The sequence below is a fragment of the Scyliorhinus torazame genome, chromosome 1 (assembly GCF_047496885.1).
Source record: "Scyliorhinus torazame isolate Kashiwa2021f chromosome 1, sScyTor2.1, whole genome shotgun sequence".
NCBI classification, from domain to species: domain Eukaryota; kingdom Metazoa; phylum Chordata; class Chondrichthyes; order Carcharhiniformes; family Scyliorhinidae; genus Scyliorhinus; species Scyliorhinus torazame.
Window position 1 is genome coordinate 5,379,785 of NC_092707.1, and position 26,995 is coordinate 5,406,779.

The following is a 26,995-nucleotide window of genomic DNA, read 5'->3' on the forward strand; positions in this document are numbered from 1 at the left end:
GCACTCTGTGATGTCAATGGCAGTTGTTTATCTTGATTTATATGGAATTGGCATTCTGCTTCCACTGCCTCTCGAGGAAGAGAGTTCTAGAGACTGAACCCCCGGGAGAAAAGCATTCTCCTCATTTCTGCCTTAATTCAGCAAACCCTAATGAGGCAAGAGGCAATATCTCCATCCATATTCACCCTGTCAATACCCCACAGGTTCTTAAATGTTTTGATCAAATCTCTTACTTCCCGTAACACTGTGCTACCGTGCTGCCCACAGCCCCTCCATAGAAACTTTCATGAAATATACATCGAAAATAGAAGAAGAAGGAGGCCATTCGGCCCTTCGAGCCTGTTCCGCCTATCATTATGATCATGGCTGATCATCAAGTTCAGTAGCCTGATCCCGCCTTCACTAGCATCTGCTGCCCCTGTTCTTCTAGGTGGTAGAGGTCGTGGGTTGGAAGGTGCTGTTGAAGGAGCCTTTGGTGAATATTGCAACCTTGTAGATGGAAAACACTGCTGACACTGCGGGTTGGTAATGGAGAGAGTGGATGTTGAAGGTGGGAAATGGGGTGCCAATCAAGCGAGCTGGTTTTTCCTGGATGCTGTTAGCTTATTGAGTGTTTTATTTTTAAAGTATTTTTATTGGATTTTTCACATTTTATATAAACAGTTACAGAACAAGACAAAACCAATACTTGTATCAGAAATTGCAACACCAACAGTATTTTCAATTATTATACACATAGACATGTAAAACCTATATTACAAGGTGTGTTTATTTAGCCCAAAAAGAAAGTCGAAAAAGGATACAGAAAATACAGGAAACAAAAAGACAGCTGGGTGCCAGCTAGGGCAGACAGGGGCCCGAGGTGAGCCCATTGTTGTGTGGGGCTGATGGCTGACTGTGTGCCCCTGGGAGGGGGCTAATGTACAGTTATGAGGAGCCCCTGTTTTGGAGCCCCCGATGGTCGGCCGTTACCGCTGTGCGGCCTTGCTCTCCTCGCCTCGGATGTTTCCTGGCACTGATCCTTGCTGGAGTGGGGGGTCACTGTGTCCGCTGGATGTGCTCGCCGCTGCGGTTACTTTTGCTTATTGCTCTTTGTCCCCTCTAGTTCTCTCATTCTAATTGTCTTGCCTTTCCCTTGGAATTCCTCTCCCCACAATTCCCCCCCCCCCCCACCCGAGCTGATTGAGTGTTATTGGAGCTGCACTCATCAGGCAATTGGAGAGTATATCACCATACTCCTGACTTGTGCCTTGTAGGTGAGGGACAGGCATTAAGGAGACAGGAGGTGAGTTACTTGCCACAGCATTTCCAGCTTTTTAACTGCTCTTGTAGCCACAGTATTTACATGGCTGGTTCAGTTTCTGGTCCCCAAGATGTTGATAGTGGCCGGTTCAGCAATGGTAATGCCATCAAAAGTCAAGGGTGGATGGTTAGATTCTCTCTTGTTGGCACTTGTGTGGCACAAATCTTGCTTGCCACTTATCAGCCCTAGCCTAAATGTTGTCCAGGTCTTCCTGCATATGGACATGGACTGCCAGTATCTGAGGAGTCACATTTAGTGCTGAACATTATCAATTTCCAGCAGGAATCTCTATCTTGTAACATTTTTTGTGGAATTAATTCTCTGGATGTGAGCGTGGTGGGTAAACCAGGCTGTGATTTATTTGTCATGTGTAGTTGCCTTGAGAAGGTGTGGGTGTTGGGCACTCTTCAACTGTTGTAGTCCATGTGGTTTTTGTAGCAATTTGCTGCAATTGAGGTTTTTTTGACAGTTAAGAGTAATCCACAGGAGCAGCATGGTGGCACAGTGGTTAGCACTGTTGTCTCACGGCGCCGAGGTCTATGGTTCGGACCCAGCTCTGGGTCACTGTCCAGTTTGCACATTCTGCATGTGTTTCGCCCCCACAACCCAAAGATGTGCAGGTTAGGTGGATTGGCCACACTAAAATTGCCCATTAATTGAAAAAATGAATTGGGTACTCAAAATTTATTTTAAAAAAGAGTGACCCTCGGTGGGCAGGTTGATTGTAAATTAATTGTGTGTTTATTAAAGGAATACAAAGAATGATGACTGGATTACTTATCCACAGACTTGCCTCTGTTCTAACCCGCGGGTAATCCATTGTGGCAGCAACAAAGTCTAAATTTATATTTTTTTGTGTAACAACAATTCTAGAATGTGATTTTCATTGGAAAAAGGTTCACCTGCGCCACTGAATAGGAGTGAAGATGTAAGTGTGGTTTTCGAGTGAAACTGGTTAAAGGTTGGGGATAATTGAATCAGGGTGCACTTCTGGAATTCAGTCCCCATTTTAAAGTCACACATGCAGTTGTTATTTTATACTTTAGTTATAAATTCATGTGTTCACATTTATAGTCGTTTGATAGGACAGAGCTTGAGCATTGCTGAAAAAAATACATTTTGTCAAAGCGTTTTGTCTTGTTCTGTCTTGCATCAGGACAATCTCAAGAATACCATTGCCAGGGAAATCGGTAACTTTAAACTGTTTGAAAGAGAGTGCTGATTGGTTTACAATCACAGCAACACCACATGAATGGCAGTGGTTCAAGAGATAGCTCACCACTACCTTGTCCAGGGCGTTTAGGATTGGTCGATAAATGCTGGCTTTGCCAGCAACACCCACATCCCATGAACAAATAAATCAAAACTGGTGTAACAATCATTGCACCTTGCTACCAGTAATGACATTGTTTGTCCTTTAATGAGGTAGAGGTGCAGCCATGGACAGTGCAACAGTTAATGTTTGAAATTTGAACCAGGCAGATTGCCTCTGATTGGTTAAGGCATTACTCTGAGGAATGAACCAGCAGACAACTGTCACTTAATAATAATAATAATAATAATAATAATCTTTATTGTCACAAGTAGGCTTATATTAACATTGCAATGAAGTTACTGTGAAAATCCCCTGGTCGCCACATTCCAGCGCCTGTTCGGGTACACTGAGGGAGAATTCAAAATGTCCAATTCACCTAACAAGCACATCTTTCGGACTTGTGGGAAGAAACCGGAGCACCCGGAGGAAACCCACGCAGACACAGGGAGAACATGCAGACTCCACAGACAATGACCCAAGCCGGGAATCGAACCTGTGACATTGGCACTGTGAAGCAACAATGCTAACCACTGTGCTACAGTGCCTCCCTGAAGTTGGCACAATGTGTGTAGATATTCTTTCTTCTGCAAAGAACAGGGCCCGATGTATTAATATATGTAGCTTCCAGTACATCCAAATGCACCACACTGTGAGCCTGCAGTTGGACACAGTGTTTGGAGTTTTGCCAGCATGGGCTGGTTGGGCATGGTCTGTACTTTGCATATTATGAATAGCAGAAGTGACGTGCTGTTTGATACGGTCTGCCAGTCGTTGGGACGTACAACCCATATGCCTGGCATCAGCAGTAAAGTATATGTACTACAGACTCATTCATGTGGCTTGACGGCAGCATCCTGTTAGTGGTGAATACTATTTGTGTTGCTACTGCAAAGTCGCAGTGTGAAACAGCTAACTTCGCCTTTTGCTCAAACTCTTGAGATCCCTTCCCCTTCCCGGGTAGTCTCAGCACTTTTCAAGTCAAAAAGTGATGGCCTTTGGCCCATTCTTGGGTTTGTGTGTGAAACAGCATGAAATGATCTTATCAGGGTTATCAATATCCCGCAGGATGACTTTGGTGCCCTATTTCAGCATCAAACCTGAGAAAATAGCTCAAGCCCTATTTACAAAGTTGCAATAAGGTCAATCTTATAGTGCGTGGAACTGCAAGATCTGTACATTAATACACAGGGCCTTGGTGACAGCCATTCAATGGTTCATTCAGCAACACCACATGAATGGCAGTGGTTCAAGAGGTAGCTCACCACTACCTTGTCCAGGGCGTTTAGGATTGGCCGATAAATGCTGGCTTTGCCAGCAACACCCACATCCCATGAACAAATAAATCAAAACTGGTGTAACAATCATTGCACCTTGCTACCAGTAATGACATTGTTTGTCCTTTAATGAGGGCAGTTTGTTGTACACTGGGACGTTCACAGTGGCAGTTCCCATAATAAATGTGGACAGAGGAATATTGTGAGACCAAAAGTGTTTCAAATTTTAGCTGATGATTATAATATTTATACATACATATTTGTATTAATATTACATATATTGATGCCTAGTGGTACTTAATAATTAGAAGAATTGTTTTCCATCTAGCACCAAATGCATTTGTTTACAGCGCGAGTGTTCATATACAGCATTTCCAGTGAGGCATTGAATAGTACCTCAGATTTGGCATGATTTCTGCAAAGGATTCTGCTAATGATTTCACATGCCCGTCATTTTATTAGCAGTTTCAGGTTTTTTTTATTCATGCATGGGCTGTGTGTGTCGCTGACTGTGCCAGCATTTATTACCCATCCCTGAGGACGTTTCAGAGTCAACCACATTGCTGTGGGTCTGGAGTCACATGTAGGCCAGACCAGGTAAGGACAGCAGATTTCCTTCCCTAAAGGACATTAGTGAACCCGATGGGTTTTTACGACAATCGACAATGGTTTCATGGTCATCATTAGAAATTTGAATTTAAATAAAAATCTGGAATTAAAAGATGAATGGCGATCATTGTCGATTGTCGAAAAAACCCATCTGATTCACTAATGTCCTTTAGGGAAGGAAATCTGCCGTCCTTACCCGGTCTGGCCCACATGTGACTCCAGACCCACAGCAATGTGGTTGACTCTTACCTGCCTTAGTTCAGGGCAACAAATGCTGACCTTGCCAGCGACGCCCACACCCCATGAAAGAATAATGAACAAGCAAGGAGCTGGTGTTTTACAGAGTGTGGTCAAGGTCACTGAACTGGTAATCCATAAATCTAGGGCAGTGCTCTGGGGTCCTTGGCTCGAATCCCACTACGGTAGATGGTTTCAATAAAAATCGTCCTGTGGCAGGCGTGGGTGCGCTGAAAGATCTTTTAAAAAGTAACTCATTAACTGAACAGATTCAATAATGCGGATATCACAAATGGAGAAAACTGTGCATTCTGCACTCAGAATTTGTAAGATGTTGCCAAATTAGCACTTCTTAATTCCTGGGGCCATTTGTAGAACATAATTTGTAGATTAATGAGGTGCACCAGTCTCAACCTGCGAGTTTATACTGCAGAGAACTGGTGTACACTATTTACATCCTGTATTTAGTGGGTTTTACCTCTTGTCAATGCAGGGGACGGCCAGGTAATGCTCAAGTCCATTCATGGTTTTGAACATCAAGGACAAATGATGAAAATCTGAAATTGAAAATGTTGGTACCTGCTTCACACAGATTATCTGCTTATTATCTCATTACTGTTTATAGACCCTCGCTGTGCTCAAATTGACTGCTGTGCTTTCTACAGCAAAAATCTATGCTGAAAAAGTGAACTGTACTTCTTCACAAGTACTTTATTTGGTTGTAAATCATTTTGAGGTATCCTGAAGTTGGGTAAAATGTAATCTAAATGCAAGTTTAGCCCCAGAGACTTGAATGAAAGTACAGCTGATACTTCAGTGTTGCACAGTTGGAGGTGCAGTTTTTAGATCAGACATTGAAACCGAGTTCCTGTCTGCTCTGACGGGTGGATGTAAGGGACCACATAACTCTATTTGCACACAGCAGCATCCCACAATCAACAATGACATTAACAACCAGGAACATTGTTGCAATACTTTTTTTTTTAACTTGATAGAACATTTAATAATCAAATGCATAAATACAGTGAATAAAGAGCAAACTTACTGAGATTATTCAGGTCCAATCACTGATTAAAGAAAGTGGAAGTTCACACAGATGTTGCATATAATTGCATCCCAACCAAGCAACACCAAGGAAATGAATCCGGGTATCTAGGCCTGGATCCACAGGGAGGCAAGTGTTGAACCAGAATTTACCAATAATTCTCCATCTCACAGTGAGGTCAGTATGGTTAGATACATGTTCCTGTCTGTGAGGTACATATTGGGATGTGTCTGTCTCAGGTTCTCTGATCAATTACATTAACCAGTTGTGTTCCTTCAAAATGAATGGGAAAATCTTAGTTTCTCCAAAAACAGCTGCTAGCAGTGACAATGAGAACACTGTATACAATTCAAGGAGGCAATCACAGGTGGGATTCTGCATGCCAAACCAATTATATTTACACCTTGCTCAGAGAGTGGCATTAGTTATCAAGTGGTGCATAGCTGAACACTAATTAAACACAATACTTAGCGAGCTTTTATGGGCCCACGTCCAAGGCCAAATACTGCAAAAGGAGAGGAGAGTTGAAATAGGTGTTCAGTCTCCATTCTCACAGATCAACTACTTCTTTGGGTAAGGAGGTGAGGGTTGGGGTGTTACATTGGGGAGAGGTTTGCATCACTTGGGTTGGACAGTCTTATTTATGGCTGTAATCCTCACAGCAGATACCAGCCAGCAGTGAGCGCCAGAAGAGCAGCTAGGACAAACTGAAACGGACAGCTCTGCACGATGGCCATCACAGAGTGTAACGGGCATCCCGTTTCACCATTGCCTTCTGCAACATAGAATGGGCACTTCCGGGCATCTCCTTTCCCATCATGGAGCGGGACTCCAGAGGCCTGCACCACTTCCCCCAGCGTTTTTCCAAACTTATCCAATTCCTCAAAAACCTCCATGTTGAAGCGAAAGGCTCGGTTGGCCTCCTCAACAATCCTCTCCCTGGTCTCCTTGCTTGTCTCCAAAGTGTTCAACCGTGATCGGTACAATTGCTTGAAGCGAGCAGGGTTGTAAATGTTGTCAAATGTGTAGAACCACACACCCTCACCAGTGCTTGGCAAATGCAAGGCTCTTTGTGCCACTTTCTTCAACACCTGTCCCCCTGACAGATCACCCATGTAACGTGTATAGGCATGTGCTTCTAGCAGTTCAGGTTCATGCTCCCCGATGTGATGGATCCGCTCTACATATCTTGTTGTGGCCTCTGAACATTTGATCTGGTCCTGCCAATCTTCCCCATAGAAGTAGTCCAGGTCCTTGGCTAGAGCATCCTTGCGATGTAGCTCAAGCGGGAAGTAAAGGGGAGCAAAGCTAGGATGTTCTGCATTTTTATCCATTTCCTCCTCCAGGGCAGAATAGGTGAAGTAGAGGACGACCGTGCCCAACTCAAACAGTTCTCGGCGAATCTTGCCTTTCAGGAACTCCTTCACAAATTGAGTGTTCTCTGCTTGATCGTGAGACTCCTTTGTTCCTTCCTTCAAGATCTCGGAGAGGTCCGTGCTACTGCTAACGGCTTCTCCGTCCATTTCCATGTCCTCCACCTGGCTGGGCGGCCCATCGCTCTCTTCGCTTTTCGTGGGCGGCATCTCCAGGGGTTTTCACTGTTGATAGCTGTGACTCGGACCGACCATATCCACCAGTCAGACGCAGGGCTGAGATTGATGCTCAAGGGGAGAGAGAAAGTCAGCATAGAGCCTCAACATCCGGGTACCCGCCGGCTCTGCTATGACATTGTTGCAATACTGATGGTTGAAGAATATTGGCCAGAACGCACCTTAATAGAATTTACAGCACAGAAACTGGTCATTGAGCCTAACAAATCGATGTTGGTGTTTAAGCCGCCTCCCACTTTTATCTAACCCCGTCAAAATATAATTTGCTTCTTTTTCCTCGTGTTTATCTGGCTTCCACTTCTCTTATGCCTCTATGCTTTTCACCTCAACTACTCCTCATTGAAAGCAAGTTCCACAATTATTCATTCCCTTTGTAAAGACAATGTTCCTGTAATCCCAGCGAAATTATTAGTGATTGTCTAAAATTTATTACCTCTCGTTCTGGTGCTGCCCACAAGTGGAAGCATTTTCTCTACATCTGCTTAATCCAAACTCTTTCATTATCTTTCAAGTAAGAATTCTTACAACACCAGGTTAAAGTCCAACAGATTTGTTTTGAATCACTAGCTTTCGGAGCACTGCTCCTTCCTCAGGTGAATCACAGGTCAGGTGGTTCACCTGAGGAAGGAGCTGTGCTCCGAAAGCTAGTGATTTGAAACAAACCTGTTGGACTTTAACCTGGTGTTGTAAGACTTCTTTCTGTGCTCACCCCAGTCTAACGCCGGCATCTCCACATCATTATCTTTCAAGTCACTGAACAGTCTTCACTTTTCTACCCTTTTCAAGATTTCCTGATCCATATAAGTTATATTTGGTCATTTATTTCATCACCCTCTGTGGGATCGTGCTTTGCGCAAAGCAGCTGCCACATTTGCCCACAAACCGTCAATGAAAGCACTTCAAAAAGCGCTTTAGCAATTCCCAAGGACTTGGAAGGCACAATTTAAACCAAGCTATTTTTGTTTCCCGGAGTGGCAATTGAGCAATAAGCTCGGAAAATCACCCATTTTCTTTTATTATTCGTGCGTGGGATGTGGGCGTTGCTGGCCGGACCAGCATTTATTGCCCATCCCTGAGGGTATTTCAGAGTGAACCACATTGCTGTGGGTCTGGACTCATATATAGACTGGACCAGATAAGGATGACAGTGAACCAGATGGGTTTTTACAGCATTCGCCAATGTTTCCATGGTCACCATTAGACGTTTAATTCCAGATTTCTATTTAATTCCAATTCCACCATCTGCCCTGGTCGAATTCGAACCCAGGTCCCCAGAGCATTACCCTGGGTCTCTGGATTGCTCATCCAGTGACAATACCATTACACCACTGCCTCCCCGTATTTGTGCACCAACTTCAAATTTATTTTAGATGATGATTTATTAACTAGATGATGTAATGGTATGTATATTGACTGGGATGTAAAGAGTTAACAGGTTAATAATAATGCTTCTTACCACTAGAGGGAACCACAGAACAGTCATATATATCATGTGACTTCAGGGATTCTGGAAGTCACAAGTTAGGAGAGAGCTGGCAGAAAGTCCTATTGAGAATTTATTGTTCTTTAGATAGGATTAAAGTCTTTCTATAAGTGTTTCAGGGGTTTCCAAGGTCATCTTGACTACCCAGAGATTACTAAGGTAGGAATAAAGAGCATTCATCTGTGGATTTATATTAGATCAGTATTTCAAACTGATTTTAATAGATGGGGATGGGGCTCAAAGCTATTTTCCATTATTTCTCAGCTTATGGAGGTCATTGACAAAGCTGTCATTTATTGCTATCCATAATTGCTTGTGAAGGTGGTTGTGGGTTGCATCCTTGAACCGCTGCAGTCTAAGTGTTGAAGATCCTCCCACGAGGTTGTTGGATGAGGTTGTGGATTTTGACCTAACACAGGTAAGAATTCTGGAGAACTTGGGAGATGTTGGTGTTCCATGCACCTGCTCCCCTTGTTCTTCTGGATCGTAGAGATCCAGGGATGAAAATAACTTTTTTAGAGCGCTCTTCTTGAGATTTTCTTGAGGGCTACCTTTTGATGTCGGGGGGGGGGGCTAATGTTTTAGTTTTCAGGGATGTGGTGGTCATGTCAAGCTGGTAAGGATAATTGGGTAGTGAACATTATACTTAAAAATATACATCTAAAGAAAACCACCTGGAATAATGGAAATTGTATCGTCTCAAATAGATTCCGGGAAGCCTTGTGCTTGTGGTTTCAGGAGCGAGACAATGGGCCGAATTGTTGCTTTTGAAATTGGAGCGCAGAGTTGGGGAAATTCATGACTCCGCAAATACAACACTCAGGAGAAAGTTCCCCAGATCTTCATTGATTTGGGGGGGGGGTGCGCAACGCTATCAGATCGTTCCCACCTACCTCACAAAGTTAAACGGCAGCCACAGTGGATGGCAAGTTATGTGATAGGCTACTGAAAAGACCTGTCTCGATGCTCTGGGACTTCATCCGGTTACAATAAAAATAAAACAAAAAACTGTCTTCCAACCCTTGCATCCCTTCAGTTCCAGTTCCCGCACACTACCCCTGCCCCATCCATGCCAACTGATGCCATCTAATGCCCCCCACCTACCTCCATGGCCCTTTTACGTTCCATGCCAACCTATGTTCTACTCGTACTCCATGGATCTTTATAGTCCCTATGCCAACTCATAACCCAAGGAGCACCATCCACCTACCTTTGCCATTGCACCCTCCATGCCAACTCGCCCAGTATTCGCCATGAACACAGGCCTGCAGGGTTGTGGTGGAACAAAATAAAGTTCTCAGTGCCTATTTCAGACTTCACTGTCTTTAAAAAAAACACCTCAAATCAATAAAAAAAACCATTCAATACATTTAACTTCCTTCAAGTACTCAATCCCTAATGAAAACAAACAAGGTACTTTATCCTTTATGAAAACAAACATTTGTATTCATAGCCCTATATCATAGGCTCTATAACCATTTGGAGCTGTCAGTGAAACTGTGAACTTAAAGCCACCCATCCCCCACCCCCACAATGATAATGATACCTTGTGGAATCAGTCATGTAGCACTAACCCTCAGGCTGATGTCAACTGACAAGTTAAATTGAAAACAGTCACAGCAGGCTGTTTTCTTTTCTAAAATTTAAAGGGCCTGGAATTTTAAATGTCTTGAGAGCTTGGCAATTCCTCTGAGCAATTTTTAGGTTTTCCATTTTATTTTCCTGTGGTCAAATATATTACTATGTGACTTCCGGGTGCGGCGATGACCAGCTGAGTCGCACGTTTCGGCAGCTCCCGGTGAAACGGACTTTTGGGCTCTTGATAGGAGCCCCAACGGCAATTTTGACGGCTAAAAACACTGTGCGGTAAACCAGAAGGGAATCCCCCCTGGATACGGATGAAAAAAGGAGGAGAAAGTGGCCGGATTGCAGTGGATCCTTTAGAACAGCGGCAAGGAAGGCAAGCAAAAACCAAGATGGCGTCGGAAGGTGGCAGTTTAACATGGGGCCCTGAACAACAAGAGTTCTTGAAATGCTGTGTGGAAGAGCTCAAAAAGGAAATGAAGAAAGAGCTGTTGGCCCCGATACTACAGGCGAAGGGCTAAAGGAGGAACAAAAGACCCAGGAGCGGGAGCTTCGGGTCGTGAAGGCAAAGGCAGCCGAGAATGAGGACGACATACAGGGCCTGGTGGTGAAGACGGAGACGCATGAGACACATCAGAAACGATGTGTGGAAAGGTTGGAGGCACTGGAGAACAACGCAAGGAGGAACAACCTGAGGATTCTTGGTCTTCCTGAAGGTGCGGAGGGAGCGGACGTCGGGGCATGTGTGAGCACGATGCTGCACTCGTTAATGGGAGCGGAGGCCCCGGCGGGTCCGTTGGAGGTGGAGGGAGCATACCGAGTGATGGTGCGAGGACCGAGAGCAGGAGAAATTCCCAGAGCCATAGTGGTGAGATTCCTCCATTTTAAGGATAGAGAAATGGTCCTTAGATGGGCAAAGAAAACTCGGAGCAGTAAATGGGAGAACGCGGTGATCCGCGTTTATCAAGACTGGAGTGCGGAGGTGGCGAGAAGGAGGGCGAGCTTTAATCGGGCCAAGGCGGTGCTTCATAAAAAGAAGATTAAATTTGGAATGCTGCAACCGGCAAGACTGTGGGTCACATATCGAGGGAGGCACCACTACTTTGAGACGGCGGATGAAGCGTGGACTTTTATTGTGGAAGAAAAACTGGAATGAGCGGGTTATTAAAAAGAACGTTTGAACAAAGTGGGGGCGAATGTGGGGGGCGAAGAGGGGGGTTAAAAAGGGGGAAAGAGGAGTTTTATGTACTAATCCTGCGATGTGGTAACTTTTCTCTCTTCCACAGGTGGTGATGGGGGGAGGAGGGGAGGTGGAGGAGATGGGGCGTTGGCCATTGGGAGCGGGGCCAAGGGAGAAGCGCGGGCTTGGTTCCCGCGCTATGATAATCATGGCGGGAATAGAGAAGCAGGAAGGAGGGGGCGTCGCACGGTGCGAGCCGAGGTCACGGGGGGAAGCCGAGGTCGGCCAGAGTTTGCTGACTTCTGGGAGCAACATGGGGGGAGTAATTACGCTAGCGGGGGATCTAGCTGGGGGAGTGGGAGGGGGGAATTACTGGGTTGCTGCTGCTGGGGAGAGGGGGGAGCTGGTATGGGAGGGGATGGGCGGGGGGGCACCACCTGGGGGAGATACAGCTGCGGGGGAACCGGGTGAGGAGCTGGAAAAAGGGGATGGCTAATCGACAAGGGGGGGGGGGGGGGGTAGGAAGCCCCCCAACCCGGCTGATCACGTGGAACGTGAGAGGGCTGAACGGGCCGATAAAGAGGGCACGGGTACTCGCACACCTTAAGAAACTTAAGGCAGATGTGGTTATGTTACAGGAAACGCACCTGAAACTGATAGACCAGGTTAGGCTACGCAAAGGATGGGTGGGGCAGGTGTTCCATTCGGGGCTAGATGCCAAAAACAGGGGGGTGGCTATATTAGTGGGGAAGCGGGTAATGTTCGAGGCAAAGACTATAGTGGCGGATAACGGGGGCAGATACGTGATGGTGAGTGGCAAACTACAGGGGGAGACGGTGGTTTTGGTAAACGTATATGCCCCAAACTGGGATGATGCCAATTTTATGAGGCGGATGCTAGGACGCATTCCGGACCTAGAGATGGGAAAGCTGATAATGGGGGGAGATTTTAATACGGTGTTGGAACCAGGGCTGGATAGGTCAAAGTCCAGGACTGGAAGGAGGCCGGCAGCAGCCAAGGTACTTAAAGATTTTATGGAGCAGATGGGAGGTGTAGACCCATGGAGATTTAGCAGACCTAGGAGTAAGGAGTTCTCGTTTTTCTCCTATGTCCATAAAGTCTACTCGCGAATAGACTTTTTTGTGCTGGGAAGGGCGTTGATCCCGAAGGTGAGGGGAACGGAGTATACGGCTATAGCCATTTCGGATCACGCTCCACACTGGGTAGACTTGGAGATAGGGGAGGAAACAGGAGGGCGCCCACCCTGGAGAATGGACATGGGACTAATGGCAGATGAGGGGGTGTGTCTAAGGGTGAGGGGGTGCATTGAAAAGTACTTGGAACTCAATGATAATGGGGAGGTCCAGGTGGGAGTGGTCTGGGAGGCGTTGAAGGCGGTGGTTAGAGGGGAGCTGATATCAATAAGGGCACATAAAGGGAAGCAGGAGAGTAAGGAACGGGAGCGGTTGCTGCAAGAACTTTTGAGGGTGGACAGACAATATGCGGAAGCACCGGAGGAGGGACTGTACAGGGAAAGGCAAAGGCTACATGTAGAATTTGACTTGCTGACTACGGGCACTGCAGAGGCACAATGGAGGAAGGCACAGGGTGTACAGTACGAATATGGGGAGAAGGCGAGCAGGTTGCTGGCACACCAATTGAGGAAAAGGGGAGCAGCGAGGGAAATAGGGGGAGTGAGGGATGAGGAAGGAGAGATGGAGCGGGGAGCGGAGAGAGTGAATGGAGTGTTCAAGACATTTTATAAAAAATTATATGAAGCTCAACCCCCCGGCCGGATGGGAGGGAGAGAATGATGGGCTTCTTGGATCGGCTGGAATTTCCCAAGGTGGAAGAGCAGGAAAGGGTGGGACTGGGAGCACAGATCGAGGTAGAAGAAGTGGTGAAAGGAATTAGGAGCATGCAGGCGGGAAAGGCCCCGGGACCGGATGGATTCCTAGTTGAATTCTATAGAAAATATGTGGACTTGCTCGCCCCGGTATTGACGAGGACCTTTAATGAGGCAAAGGAAAGGGGACAACTGCCCCCGACTATGTCTGAAGCAACGATATCGCTTCTCTTAAAGAAGGAAAAGGACCCGCTACAATGCGGGTCCTATAGACCTATTTCCCTCCTAAATGTAGATGCCAAGATCCTGGCCAAGGTAATGGCAATGAGAATAGAGGAATGTGTCCCGGGGGTGGTCCACGAGGACCAAACTGGGTTTGTGAAGGGGAGATAGCTGAACACGAATATACGGAGGCTGTTAGGGGTAATGATGATGGCCCCACCAGAGGGGGAAACGGAGATAGTAGTGGCGATGGATGCCGAGAAAGCATTTGATAGAGTGGAGTGGGATTATTTGTGGGAGGTGTTGAGGAGATTTGGTTTTGGAGAGGGGTATGTTAGATGGGTGCAGCTGTTGTATAGGGCCCCGATGGCGAGCGTGGTCACGAATGGACGGGGATCGGCATATTTTCGGCTCCATAGAGGGACAAGGCAGGGATGCCCTCTGTCCCCATTATTGTTTGCACTGGCGATTGAGCCCCTGGCGATAGCGTTGAGGGGTTCCAAGAAGTGGAGGGGACTACTTAGAGGAGGAGAAGAACACCGGGTATCTTTGTATGCGGACGATTTGCTACTATACGTGGCAGACCCGGCGGAGGGGATGCCAGAAATAATGCGGATACTTGGAGAGTTTGGGGATTTTTCAGGGTATAAATTGAACATGGCGAAAAGTGAGTTGTTTGTGGTGCATCCAGGGGAGCAGAGTAGAGAAATAGAGGACCTACCGTTGAGGAAGGTAACAAGGGACTTTCGTTACCTGGGGATCCAGATAGCCAAGAATTGGGGCACATTGCATAGGTTAAATTTAACGCGGTTGGTGGAACAAATGGAGGAGGATTTCAAGAGATGGGATATGGTATCCCTGTCACTGGCAGGGAGGGTGCAGGCGGTTAAGATGGTGGTCCTCCCGAGATTCCTCTTTGTGTTTCAGTGCCTCCCGGTGGTGATCACGAAGGCTTTTTTAAAAAGGATTGAAAAGATCATCATGGGTTTTGTGTGGGCCGGGAAGACCCCGAGAGTGAGGAAGGGATTCTTACAGCGTAGCAGGGATAGGGGGGGGGGGCTGGCACTACCGAGCCTAAGTGAGTATTATTGGGCCGCTAATATTTCAATGGTGAGTAAGTGGATGGAAGAGGAGGAGGGAGCGGCGTGGAAGAGATTAGAGAGGGCGTCCTGTAGGGGGACTAGCCTACAGGCTATGGTGACAGCCCCATTGCCGTTCTCACCGAGGAACTACACCACAAGCCCGGTGGTGGTGGCTACACTGAAGATTTGGGGACAGTGGAGACGGCATAGGGGAAAGACTGGAGCCTTGGGGGGGTCCCCGATAAGAAACAACCATAGGTTTGCCCCGGGGGGAATGGATGGGGGATATGGAATGTGGCAAAGAGCAGGAATAACGCAACTGAAAGATCTGTTTGTGGATGGGAAGTTCGCGAGTCTGGGAGCGCTGACCGAGAAATATGGGTTGCCCCAAGGGAATGCATTCAGGTATATGCAACTGAGGGCTTTTGCGAGGCAACAGGTGAGGGAATTCCCGCAGCTTCCGACACAAGAGGTGCAGGACAGAGTGCTCTCAAAGACATGGGTGGGGGATGGTAAGGTGTCAGATATATATAGGGAAATGAGGGACGAAGGGGAGACTATGGTAGAAGAACTAACAGGGAAATGGGAAGAAGAGCTGGGGGAGGTGATCGAGGAGGGGCTGTGGGCAGATGCCCTAAGCAGGGTAAACTCGTCGTCCTCGTGTGCCAGGCTAAGCCTGATTCAGTTTAAGGTATTACACAGGGCGCATATGACTGGAGCACGGCTCAGTAAATTTTTTGGGGTGGAGGATAGGTATGCGAGGTGCTCGAGAAGCCCAGCGAATCATACCCATATGTTTTGGTCATGCCCGGCACTACAGGGGTTTTGGATGGGGGTGACAAAGGTGCTTTCAAAAGTAGTGGGGGTCCGGGCCGAACCAAGCTGGGGGTTGGCTATATTTGGGGTTGCACAAGAGCCGGGAGTGCAGGAGGCGAGAGAGGCCGATGTTTTGGCCTTTGCGTCCCTAGTAGCCCGGCGCAGGATATTGTTCATGTGGAAAGAAGCCAAGCCCCCGGGGGTGGAGACCTGGATAAATGACATGGCAGGGTTTATAAAGCTAGAGCGGATTAAGTTCGTTCTAAGGGGGTCGGCTCAAGGGTTCACCAGGCGGTGGCAACCGTTCGTCGAATACCTCGCAGAAAGATAGATGGAATGGGAAAAAGAAGGCAGCAGCAGCAGCCCAGGATCGGGGGGGGGGGGAGGAGGAACCAGAAGGACTCTCAGGGTTGTTAATATATACTGTATAATATGTATAGGTCGTTGGTACAGATAATTATATATTGGACTGTTAAATTATATTTTTGGAGAGTGTTACTTGTGATAAGGCAGTTGCCAATTAGGGTTAGTTTTCATTTTTGTTATTTATTATTTATTCATTTTTTGTTTATAAAATAGGTCATTGTTATTTGTGTTGTTATAATATTGTGTTAAGGATGCACAATGTACTGTGTTGGTTGACCAAAAATTTTCAATAAAATATTTATTAAAAAAAATATATATTACTATGTGGCTGTGTGTATTTGCCTACCCTCAGAGTGACTGAATTTTAGTCACCCAGCGGCAAGCTTTTGTGTATTAAAATTAAGATGGTTACTTTATTTCTCACACACCTGTCTCGGAAATGTGATTTCTCTCTCACAGGACTCACCCACACCTCACAAACACAGACATAGATACAGACGAAGATAGAACAGTAATTATAAAAATTCAATTTTTGGTTAGTCCCTTTTTTGGGTGCAGGCCTCGTGTTTCTCAGTCGAGTTGTTACTTTGGCTGAAGTGACGGTCTTGAAAATGCAGAGATTTCTCAGTTACTACAGTGGTTCTCACAGTTAGCCTAGCAGGAGGTTAATCTCTCGGCTGAGCTTGAAGATGGAACTGGTTAGAGGAGAGAGAGTCTCCCTTGTTCTCTTTCAAGTTACTGCGGTTAGGCACGTCGGCTGCTTAGTTGACTAGCGGTTATCTGGTTTTGCTTCCGGACTTCTCTTCCTGTAAGCAGTTGGAATTTTTCAGCTGCATCTTTTAGCAGGGAACAAAGGTGGTCACCTTACCCATGTGACCTTTCAAAAAGTATTCTGTCATGGTCTAAATAAAGTATTGTGGTAATTCAAACAGAAGTCTGTTATTCTTCTCCTTCCTGAGCTCTTAGGTGGCTGAAATCTTTTATTTTTGACAAGGCAAATCTGCATTTATACAATGAAAATGTCACGGAACTTTGCTCATCCCCTCACCGAGACTCCAGTGAGTCATCTTCAAAACAAAGGTTAACTATTGTCCTCTTGAGAGATGAGACTGTTTGATCCATAAAAATGTTTGCTATTCCTCAGAAACAAATTAGTTTCCGTCTTTTTTTTTTAATGGAGCCATTAAAATCCGGCTTTAAGGATCTATAATACCATCATGTGGGTACTGACGTGGCACACAAATTCATGCACACTCTTAACAATCCCAATGGGGTTCCGGGTGCGGCGATGACCAGCTGAGTCGCACGTTTCGGCAGCTCCCTGTGAAACGGACTTTTGGGCTCTTGATAGGAGCCCCAACGGCAATTTTAACGGCTGAAAACACCGTGCGGTAAACCAGAAGGGTGTTCCCCCTGGACACGGATGGAAAAAGGAGAGGAAAGTGGCCGGATTGCAGCGGATCCTTTGGAACAACGGCAAGGAAGGCAAGCAGAAACCAAGATGGCGTCGGAAGGTGGCAGTTTCATATGGGGCCCTGAACAACAAGAGTTTTTGAAACGCTGCGTGGAGGAGATAAAAAAGGAAATGAAGAAAGAGTTGTTGGCCCCGATATTACAGGCGATTGAAGGGCTGAAAGAGGAACAAAAGACCCAGGAGCAGGAGCTTCGGGTCGTGAAGGCGAAAGCAGCAGAGAATGAAAACGACATACAGGGCCTGGTGGTGAAGTCGGAGATACAGGAGACACACCAGAAATGATCTGTGGAGAGGTTGGAGGCACTGGAAAATAACGCAAGGAGGAACAACTTGAGCATTCTTGGCCTTCCTGAAGGTGTGGAGGGGGCGGACGTCGGGGCATATGTGAGCACGATGCTGCACTCGTTAATGGGAGTGGAGGCCCCGACGGGTCCGTTGGAGGTGGAGGGAGCATACCGAGTTATGGTGCGAGGATCGAGAGCAGGAGAAGCTCCCAGAGCCATAGTGGTGAGATTTCTCCGTTTTAAGGATAGAGAAATGGTCCTTAGATGGGCGAAGAAAACTCGGTGTAGTAAATGGGAGAACGCGGTGATCCGCGTCTATCAAGATTGGAGTGCGGAGGTGGCGAGAAGGAGGGCGAGCTTTAATCGGGCCAAAGCGGTACTTCACAAAAAAAAGATAAAGTTTGGAATGCTGCAACCGGCAAGACTGTGGGTCACATATCAAGGGAGGCACCACTACTTTGAGACGGCGGATGAAGCGTGGACTTTTATTGTAGAAGAAAAATTGGAATGATTGGACTACGAAAATGAACGTTTGGACAAAGTGGTGGGACGAGTGGGGGGGGGGGGGGGGGGGGGGCGAAGAGGGATTGTATGATTAATCCTGCGGTATGGTAACTTTTCTTTCTCCCACAGGTGGTGATGGGGGGAGGTGGGGAGGGAGAGGAGATGGGGCGTTGGCCATGGGAGGCGGGGCCGAGGGAGAGGCGCGGGCTTGGTTCCCGCGCTATGATAATTATGGCGGGAATAGAGAAGCAGGAAGGAGGGGGCGCCGCACGGGGCGAGCCGTGATCACGGGGGGAAGCCGAGGTCAGCCAGAGTTTGCTGACTTCTGGGAGCAACATGGGGGGAGTAATTACGCTAGCGGGGGGTCTAGCGGGGGGGGGGGGAGGGGGGAATTACTGGGTTGCTGCTGCTGGGGAAAGGGGGGAGTGGGTGCGGGAAAGGATGGGCGGGGGGGCACCGTTTGGGAGAAATACAGCCGCGTGGGAACTGGGCGAGAAGCTGGAAAAAGATGATGGCTAACCGGCAAGGGGGGGGCGGTGGGAAGCCCCCCAACTCGGCTGATCACGTGGAACGTGAGGGGGCTTAACGGGCCGATAAAGAGGGCACGAGTACTCGCACACCTTAAGAAACTTAAAGCAGATGTGGTCATGTTACAGGAAACGCACCTGAAACTGATAGATCAGGTTAGGTTGCGCAAAGGATGGGTAGGGCAGGTGTTCCATTCGGGGCTGGATGCGAAAAACAGGGGGGTGGCTATATTAGTGGGGAAGCGGGTAATGTTCGAGGCAAAGACTATAGTGGCGGATAACGGGGGCAGATACGTGATGGTGAGTGGCAAATTACAGGGAGAGATGGTGGTGTTGGTAAACGTGTATGCCCCGAATTGGGACGATGCCAATTTTATGAGGCGAATGCTAGGACGCATCCCAGACCTAGAGACCGGAAAGCTGATAATGGGGGGAGACTTTAACACGGTGTTGGAACCAAGGCTGGATAGGTCGAAGTCCAGGACTGGTAGGAGGCCGGCAGCAGCCAAGGTGCTTAAGGATTTTATGGAGCAGATGGGAGGGGTGGACCCGTGGAGATTCAGTAGACCTAGGAGTAAGGAGTTCTCGTTTTTCTCCTATGTCCATAAAGTCTATTCACGCATAGACTTTTTTGTGTTGGGTAGGGCATTGATCCCGAGGGTGAGGGGAACGGAATATACGGCTATAGCCATTTCGGATCATGCCCCACACTGGGTAGACTTGGAGATAGGGGAGGAAACAAGAGGGCGTCCACCCTGGAGAATGGATATGGGACTAATGGCGCTTAAGGGTGAGGGGATGCATTGAAAAGTACTTGGAACTCAATGACAATGGGGAGGTTCAGGTGGGAGTGGTCTGGGAGGCGTTGAAGGCGGTGGTTAGGGGGGAGCTGATATCAATAAGGACACATAAAGGGAAGCAGGAGAGTAAGGAACGGGAGCGGTTGTTGCAAGAACTTTTGAGGGTGGACAGACAGTATGCGGAAGCACCGGAGGAGGGACTGTATAGGGAAAGGCAAAGGCTGCATGTGGAATTTGACTTGCTGACCACAGGCACTGCAGAGGCACAATGGAGGAAGGCGCAGGGTGTACAGTATGAATATGGAGAGAAGGCGAGCAGATTGCTGGCACACCAATTGAGGAAAAGGGGAGCAGCGAGGGAAATAGGGGGGGTGAGAGACGAAGATGGAGAGACGGAGCGGGGAGCGGAGAGAGTGAATGAAGTGTTTAAGACATTTTATAAAAAATTGTATGAAGCTCAACCCCCGGATGGGAGGGAGAGAATGATGGAGTTTTTGGATCGGCTGGAAATTCCCAAGGTGGAAGAGCAGGAAAGGATGGGATTGGGAGCACAGATCACGGTAGAAGAAGTGGTGAAAGGAATTAGGAACATGCAGACGGGAAAGGCCCCGGGACCGGACGGATTCCCAGTTGAATTTTATAGAAAATATTTGGACTTGCTCGCCCCGCTACTGACGAGGACCTTCAACGAGGCAAAGGAAAGGGGACAACTGCCCCCGACTATGTCAGAAGCAACGATATCGCTTCTTTTAAAGAAGGAAAAGGATCCGCTACAATGCGGGTCCTACAGACCAATCTCCCTCCTCAATGTAGATGCCAAGGTCTTGGCCGAGGTAATGGCAATGAGAATAGAGGAATGTGTCCCGGGGGTGGTTCATGAGGACCAAACTGGGTTTGTGAAGGGGAGACAGCTGAACACGAACATACGGAGGTTGTTAGGGGTAATGATGATGGCCCCACCAGAGGGTGAAACGGAGATAGTAGTGGCGATGGATGCCGAGAAAGCATTTGATAGAGTGGAGTGGGATTATCTGTGGGAGGTGTTGAGGAGATTTGGGTTCGGAGAGGGGTATGTTAGATGGGTGCAGCTGTTGTATAGGGCCCCAGTGGCGAGTGTGGTCACGAATGGACGGGGATCGGCATATTTTCGGCTCCATAGAGGGACAAGGCAGGGATGTCCTCTGTCCCCATTACTGTTTGCACTGGCGATGGAGCCCCTGGCGATAGCGCTGAGAGGTTCCAAGGGATGGAGGGGAATACTTAGGGGAGGAGAAGAACACCGGGTATCTTTATATGCGGATGATCTGCTACTATATGTGGCGGATCCAGCGGAGGGGATGCCAGAAATAATGCGGATACTTGGGGAGTTTGGGGATTTTTCAGGGTATAAATTGAACATGGCGAAAAGTGAGCTGTTTGTGGTGCATCCGGGGAGCAGAGTAGAGAAATAGAAGACCTACCGTTGAGGAAGGTAACAAGAGACTTTCGTTACCTGGGGATCCAGATAGCTAAGAATTGGGGCACATTGCACAGGCTAAATTTGACGCGGTTGGTGGAACAGATGGAGGAAGATTTCAAGAGATGGGACATGGTAGCATTGTCAATGGCAGGGAGGGTGCAGGCAGTTAAGGTGGTGGTCCTCCCGAGATTCCTTTTTGTGTTTCAGTGTCTCCCGGTGGTGATCACGAAGGCTTTTTTCAAAAGGATAGAAAAGAGTATTATGGGTTTTGTTTGGGCCGGGAAGACTCCGAGAGTGAGGAAGGGATTCTTACAGCGTAGTAGGGATAGGGGGGGGCTGGCACTACCGAGCCTAAGTGAGTATTATTGGGCCGCTAATATTTCAATGGTAAGTGGATGGGAGAGGAGGAAGGAGCGGCGTGGAAGAGATTAGAGAGGGCGTCCTGTAGGGGGACCAGCCTGCAGGCTATGGTGACAGCCCCATTGCCGTTCTCACCAAGGAACTATACCACGAGTCCGGTGGTGGTAGCTACACTGAAGATTTGGGGACAGTGGAGACGACATAGGGGAAAGACCGGAGCACTGGGGGGGTCCCCGATAAGAAACAACCATAGGTTTGCCCCGGGGGGAATGGATGGGGGATATGGAATGTGGCAAAGAGCAGGTATAACGCAATTGAAAGATCTATTTGTGGATGGGAAGTTTGCGAGTCTGGGAGCGCTGACCGAGAAATATGGGTTGCCCCAAGGGAATGCATTCAGGTATATGGAATTGAGGGCTTTTGCGAGGCAGCAGGTGAGGGAATTCCCGCAGCTCCCGACACAAGAGGTGCAGGACAGAGTCATCTCAAAGAAATGGGTGGGGGACAGTAAGGTGTCGGATATATATAGGGAAATGAGAGACGAAGGGGAGACTATGATGGACGAACTAAAAGGGAAATGGGAAGAAGAGCTAGGGGAGGAGATTGAGGAGGGGATGTGGGCAGATGCCCTAAGCAGGGTAAACTCGTCGTCCTCGTGCGCCAGGCTAAGCCTGATTCAGTTTAAGGTATTACACAGGGCACATATGACTGGAACACGGCTCAGTAAATTTTTTGGGGTGGAGGATAGGTGTGCGAGGTGCTCGAGAAGCCCAGCGAATCATACCCATATGTTTTGGTCATGCCCGGCACTACAGGGGTTTTGGATGGGGGTGATAAAGGTGCTTTCGAAAGTAGTAGGAGTCCGGGTCGAACCAAGCTGGGGGTTGGCTATATTTGGGGTTGCACAAGAGCCGGGAGTGCAGGAGGCAAAAGAGGCCGATGTTTTGGCCTTTGCGTCCCTAGTAGCCCGGCGCAGAATATTGCTAATGTGGAAAGAAGCCAAGCCCCCGGGGGTGGAGACCTGGATAAATGATATGGCGGGGTTCATAAAGTTAGAGCGGATTAAGTTCGTCCTAAGGGGGTCGGCTCAAGGGTTTACTAGGCGGTGGCAACCGTTCGTCGAATATCTTGCGGAAAGATAGATAGGGGAGAACAAAGAAGGCAGCAGCAGCAGCCCAGGACTTGGGGTGTGGGGGGTGTGGGGGGGGGGGTGTGGCCTGAGACAAGGCAGTTGCCAATTAGGGCTAGTTTTTATTTTTTGTTATTTAATATTTATTTATTTGTTGTTGTTTTCTTTTGTTCTTGTTTAAATAAAAAAGGTCATTATTATCTGTATTGTTATAATGTGTAAAGGATGCACAATGTACTGTGTTGGTTGACCAAAAATTTTCAATAAAATATTATTTTAAAAAAAACCAATCCCAATGGGCACCTTGCCACTCCCAAAAGGGCTTCTGACCTCTTGCAAAGGAGTACCTGACCCTCTCAAAGCATACCTTACTGCTCCAAGATAGGTACCTGGTCTTCTCCAGAAAGAAACTCTACCTCTCAAAATAACTCAGCAGCTATAGACCTTTCCCTCAAATGTCTGAAGCCTGTGCGTTGTGTTTTGGACATCCCAGTAGTGAAGATAGAATCTGTCTGAACTGCTGATGTGCAAACTGCAAACTGTCCTCCTATTTATTATGTGGAGATGCCGGCGTTGGACTGGGGTGAGCACAGTACAAAGTCTTACAACACCAGGTTAAAGTCCAACAGGTTTGTTTCGATGTCACTAGCTTTCGGAGCGCTGCTCCTTCCTCAGGTGAATGAAGAGGTCTGTTCCAGAAACACATATATAGACAAATTCAAAGATGCCAAACAATGCTTGGAATGCGAGCATTAGCAGGTGATTAAATCTGGATCTGTAAAGATTTAATCACCTGCTAATGCTCACATTCCAAGCATTGTTTGGCATCTTTGAATCTGTCTATATATGTGTTTCTGGAACATACCTCTTCATTCACCTGAGGAAGGAGCAGTGCTCCGAAAGCTAGTGACATCGAAACAAACCTGTTGGACTTTAACCTGGTGTTATAAGACTTCGTACTGTGCTCCTATTTATTGACTACAGCTCCGCCTTCAACACCATAATCCCAGCCAAGCTCATATCAAAACTCCAAAACCTAGGACTTGGCTCCACACTCTGCAACTGGATCCTCGACTTCCTGACTCATAGACCACAATCAGTAAGAATAAACAACAACAGGGAAGGACGGTGGCGAAGTGGTTAGCACTGCAGCCTCACGGCGCCGAGGTCCCATTATCGATCCCGGCTCTGGGTCACTGTCCGTGTGGAGTTTGCACATTCTCCCCGTGTTTGCGTGGGTTTCGCCCCCACAACCCAAAGATGTGCAGGGTAGGTGGATTGGCCACGCTAAATTGCCCCTTAATTGGAATAAATGAATTGGGTACTCTAAATTTAAAAAAAAAGAATAAACAACAACACCTCCTGCACGATAGTCTTCAGCGTGCAAGCCTGTGAGTCTGCGAGTGACTATGGTGGGTGGTACAGGGAATGAAGTGATATGGATTGTGCATGGGGAATTTGTAGGAGGATGAAGGGTGTGGGCTGGAGGAACGTTTTCTTTATTTGTTCATCGGTTGAGGGCATCGCTGGCTGGCCAGCACTTATTGCCTGTTCCTAGTTGCCGCTGAAAAGTGGTGATGGTTTTTAGATTCTACTTTTTAAAATTTTGAACTCAATACAGGTCCCCGCAGTTCCACCCCCTTCCCAGATTACCCCTGTCCAGTAGTTCCTCTAACATTGTGCTTCTTGGGATCCATGGGTATGCTGTCATCTCCTTGTGGAGAAGGTTCTTAACCTGTAGGTGACGGAGCTTGTCCCCGTTAGGAAGCTGTAGTCCCTCTGTCTGTTCCTATAAGGTCGCTAGCCTGTCCCCTGTGTAAAAGTTCCTAACAGTTAGTGTTCCCCTGCACTGTCCCCATCTCGTAAAGGTGGCGCCTAGTATGGCTAGTGCAAAATTGTGGTTACCGCAGATGGGGGCCATGGGGGATATTTCGTCAAACCGAAGTGCTGCCTCATTTGGTTCCAGGTTAGGAGGGCGGCTACCACCACCGAGCTTGCTGAGTGATTTGTTGGCGCTGATGGGAACGTTGCCATGGTGAGGGCCTGGAGGGTCGTCCCTGTACAGGAGCTCTCCTCAATCCTCACCTATTCCATGCCTGGTTTTCTCATCCACCCACTCACTCTTTCGGCCGTGGCTGCTCTGTGATAGCACTGTCGGTTTGGGAGGGCCAGGCCCCTCCATGTTTTTTCTTCTCCGAAGGACTTTTGGGGGGATCCTTGGGTCCCCTCCACACACAAACGGTGTAATCATTTTGTCGACTGCATTGAAGATGGCCTTGGAGATGTAGATCAGTCTGAATCTGAACAGGAAGAAGAACCTGGGCAGTACGTTCATCTTTTTTTTTGGAAAATCTTTTTATTGGCTTTTATAAACAGTTGTCGCTTATATACATTACATTTTTCTTGCCCGCGCTAATTTCCTTCATTGTAGAGAGAGGTTTGTTTTGTCCTTCATTTGACTAATTGTACGTACATTTTGCTGCCCTCTGGATTGATCTATGATATCCCCCTTTCCTCCTCTCCCCCCCCCCCCCCCCCCCCAACTTTGGTTTCAGACAAAATATTAACTCTCCCAAATAATAAAGTCAAACAAGCCAATATACATATCCAAGTAAAAAGATCCAGACAAAAACAGCCCTGAGGACCCCCCCCCCCCCCCCCCCCGGGTTGCGCAGTCCTTTGGTTCTTCATCTTTTTTCTCCCCCTGGCTTACTCCTCGTTGCTGGCCTCAAACAGGTTTTGGAACAGGCCGACGAACTGCCCACAAAATTCCGAGAGGTCAGCGAGCCAGTCTGCAGCTGTGGGCGGTGCTGCCGATCGCCAGCCGAGCAGGATTCTCCGGCGTGCGATTAGGGAAGCGAAAGCAAGGGCGTTGGCCCCTTCCCCATGTGTAACTCTGGCTGCTCCGATACCCCGAAGATTGCCAGTATTGGGCATGGCTTCACCCTCACACCCACAACCTTGGACATTGCCTCGGAGAAGGCTGTCCAGGACCCAGCAAGCTTGGGGCAAGCCCAAAACATGTGGGTGTGGTTGGCCGGGCCCCTCTGTCACCGCTCACATTTGTCCTCCACCTCCGGGAAGAACCTGCTCATTCGGGTTCTGGTCAGGTGCGCTCTGTGCACCACTTTGAGCTGCATTAGGCTCAGCCTTGCGCAGGAGGAGGTGGAGTTCACCCTGTCCAGTGCTTCGCTCCAGAGTCCCCATCCTACCTCTGTCCCCAGTTCGTCCTCCCATTTTTGTCTGGTCCCGTCCAGTGGAGTCCGGGCTCTGTCCAGTAGCTGACCGTATATTTTACCACATAGCCCCCCTTCTTGCTGCTTGTGCTTTATTTGGAGGTGTCTCAATTCCTGTCCTTTTGCTAGTTTCCACTTCCTCGTCAGTTCGGTCAGTGTCGCCAGTCTGCGCCCTACGTAGAAGTTCCCGACCGTCAGTGTGCCCCCGTCCCGCCTCCATCTTTTGAAGTTCTGGACAGTTTGAGCTGGGTGTCCAGTTCTGGACAGTTTGAGCTGGGTGTCCAGTTCTGGTCAGTTAGAGCTGGGTGTCCAGTTCTGGACAGTTTGAGCTTGGTGTCCAGTTCTGGACAGTTTGAGCTGGGTGTCCAGTTCTGGACAGTTTGAGCAGGGTGCCCAGTTCTGGTCAGTTTGAGCTGGGTGCCCAGTTCTGGACAGTTTGAGCTGTGTGCCCAGTTCTGGTCAGTTTGAGCTGGGTGTCCAGTTCTGGACAGTTTGAGCTGGGTGCCCATTTCTGGTCAGTTTGAGCTGGGTGCCCAGTTCTGGACAGTTTGAGCTGGGTGCCCAGTTCTGGTCAGTTTGAGCTGGGTGCCCAGTTCTGGACAGTTTGAGCTGGGTGCCCAGTTCTGGTCAGTTTGAGCTGGATGCCCAGTTCTGGACAGTTTGAGCTGGGTGTCCAGTTCTGGTCAGTTTGAGCTGGGTGCCCAGTTCTGGACAGTTTGAGCTGGGTGCCCAGTTCTGGGCAGTTTGAGCTGGGTGTCCAGTTCTGGTCAGTTTGAGCTGGGTGTCCAGTTCTGGTCAGTTTGAGCTGGGTGCCCAGTTCTGGACAGTTTGAGCTGGGTGTCCAGTTCTGGTCAGTTTGAGCTGGGTGCCCAGTTCTGGTCAGTTTGAGCTGTGTGCCCAGTTCTGGTCAGTTTGAGCTGGGTGCCCAGTTCTGGTCAGTTTGAGCTGGGTGCCCAGTTCTGGTCAGTTTGAGCTGGGTGTCCAGTTCTGGTCAGTTTGAGTGGGTGTCCAGTTCTGGACAGTTTGAGCTGGGTGTCCAGTTCTGGACAGTTTGAGCAGGGTGCCCAGTTCTGGTCAGTTTGAGCTGGGTGCCCAGTTCTGGACAGTTTGAGCTGGGTGCCCAATTCTGGTCAGTTTGAGCTGGGTGTCCAGTTCTGGACAGTTTGAGCTGGGTGCCCAGTTCTGGACAGTTTGAGCTGGGTGCCCAGTTCTGGTCAGTTTGAGCTGGGTGCCCAGTTCTGGACAGTTTG

General features: G+C 48.2%; 1 protein-coding gene and 1 pseudogene across 8 annotated transcripts in view; one reads left to right on the top strand and one right to left on the bottom strand.

Moving 5' to 3' along the window:
* pitpnm2 (phosphatidylinositol transfer protein, membrane-associated 2) overlaps nucleotides 1-26,995 on the top strand; it is a 764,809-nt gene that overhangs the window by 357,960 nt on the left and 379,854 nt on the right. The window lies entirely within an intron of this gene.
* On the bottom strand, nucleotides 5,714-7,493 carry LOC140428577 (heme oxygenase 2 pseudogene; annotated as a pseudogene).